The 2,269-nt window shown below is 37.3% G+C and overlaps 1 pseudogene; it reads left to right on the forward strand.

Moving 5' to 3' along the window:
- Positions 1–728: 728 nt before the first annotated feature.
- On the forward strand, positions 729–1,546 carry LOC103741008 (annotated as a pseudogene).
- The last annotated feature ends 723 nt before the right edge of the window (positions 1,547–2,269 follow it).

Raw genomic sequence — 2,269 nt, forward strand, 5'->3', positions numbered from 1 at the left:
TAAATCTTAATCATATTTAGGCCTATTCTGCATATTCTCTTTATCTTTGACAGTGTTGGCAATCAAAAACAAGAACTTCTTTATGCTAAGCCAACACTCTATTATTGTGGTACAAAAGCAGTCTGAATTTTTAGTTTTTAAAAATATTTTATTTGTTTTTATTTATTTGTATGAGTGTATTGCCTACATATATCTAAGTGCACCTGTGTTGAGCAATGCCTGCAGGTTGCAGATGATGGTATGGCACACATCCCTTGGAACTAGAGTCATAGGCAGTTGTTAGCCACCATATGTGTGCTGGGAGCCGAACTCAGGTCCTCTGAAATAGAAGCCATTATTCTTATCTGCTCAGCCAACTTTCTAGACCCTGTATTTTCAATTTTTTAAAGGTGCCTCCATAATTATTTCCTGAATGAATCTACTTAGTTATAGACTCATCAGGAGTTTACAAGGATTCTTGCTTTTTAAGTCCAACACAAACTTGCTATCTTTTGAATTTTTTAGAAAGTCTTGTCACACAGGTACAGTTGACTTTTCACTGCAGTTTTAGTTTGCAATTCTCTGATTATTAATGATGCTTAGTACTTGTTCACATATGTATTGGAATGTGTATTAGTTTTAATGGAAAAGTGAAACAGACTTTTATAATTTAGAACATTCTCCTAGTCTTTTGGTGTAATTTTCAGTTTTTTACTGTTTCCACCTTCAGACAGCACTGATAGCAATCAATGGAAGGATCCAATCACTCTGTGGTTTCAGAGCTTGTGTTCCTGGGACTTACCAACTCCTGGCATATCCAGCTACTGCTCTTTGTGTTCTCCTCCATGCTTTATGTGGCAGGCATCACGGGAAACTCTCTCATTGTGTTCACAGTAGCCTCTGACCCTCACTTACACTCTCCTATGTACTTTTTGTTGGCCAACCTCTCTTTCATTGACTTAGGTGTTTCTTCTGTTACATCTCCAAAGATGATTTATGACCTGTTTAGAAAGCACAAAGTCATCTCCTTTAAAGGTTGTGTCACTTAGATCTTCTTCATTCATGTCATTGGTGGTGTGGAGATGGTGTTTTTCATTGCTTTGGCCTTCAACAGATATATGGCCATATATATGCCTCTGCACTACCTGACCATTATGAGTCCAAGAATGTGCCTCTCCTTCTTAGTGGCTGCTTGGGTAATCGGCCTTATACATACTTTAGTTCAACTAACTTTTGTACTAAACTTACCTTTCTGTGGACCAAGTGTGCTGGACAGCTTCTACTGTGATCTTCCTCAGTTTATCAAACTTGCTTGCATAGACACTTACCCACTTGAATTCATGGTCACAGCCAACAGTGGATTCATCTCTGTGGCTACTTTTTCATGCTGATCATTTCCTGTATTATCATAGTCAGTGTTCAGAAACACTCTTCAGGTGGTTCCTCCAAAGCTCTGTGTACACTTTCAGCTCATATCTCTGTGGTAGTTCTGTTCTCTGGTCTTTTGATAATCTTCTATACATGGCCTTCTCCTTCCACATGTCTGGATAAATTTCTGGCCATATAATATGCAGGAACAATGGCAATGAAGAGAGTGTTCAGACAGCTAGTGAGTTGTGGGAAGAGTTCTTGAATAGATGTTTATATATTATCTTCATTGAAATACAGTCTTGTTGTTTCCCAAACTGAAAAATAAAACACTTCCTTGTCTATTTTGGGATGCTTATTTACATATGTGCATATGATATTTTGTGTTTTACTTAGGAGGGTGGGACAATCTCCTGAAAACAGAGAATTGAATATATTTATGAAGAAAAGATTATATTAATCCTTACTCTGCATTCCTAAGGCTGAAATTTATGTGATGTAATTTAGCCTTGCAGATGAGAAAAGGATACACAGAAGCCTTTAAACAGGGGAAACTTTATCTTTTCTAACAACTGTTTTTCTCGGGTGCAGGAATTTCAGGAATTACTCACTTTTGTGCTTGTAAAGGTTTTCTGAACTGTGGTATTTGTCTGTCTCTTGTTCTTTGTGCACATTCATCTTTTTTTAGGTATTTCCAGCTGTAGAGGAGAGTCCAAATCTGGATAACACACACAGGGAGTGTGATAGATGCATCTTTTGTGTGGAAGCTGTGAGAGACATTTAGGATTACCAATAAGAACCTAATAAAACATATCTTTTCCTACTAGCATTATGCTATTTAATACCATGGAGTGTCTATTCCTCCTTCCTTCCAACATTTTCTTATTTTTTCTTGGCATGTTTGTCTGTGAGAGCTAAACTC

This window comes from Nannospalax galili, unplaced genomic scaffold (assembly GCF_000622305.1).
Source record: "Nannospalax galili isolate Female #2095 unplaced genomic scaffold, S.galili_v1.0 scaffold481, whole genome shotgun sequence".
In the NCBI taxonomy this organism is placed as follows: Eukaryota; Metazoa; Chordata; class Mammalia; order Rodentia; family Spalacidae; genus Nannospalax; species Nannospalax galili.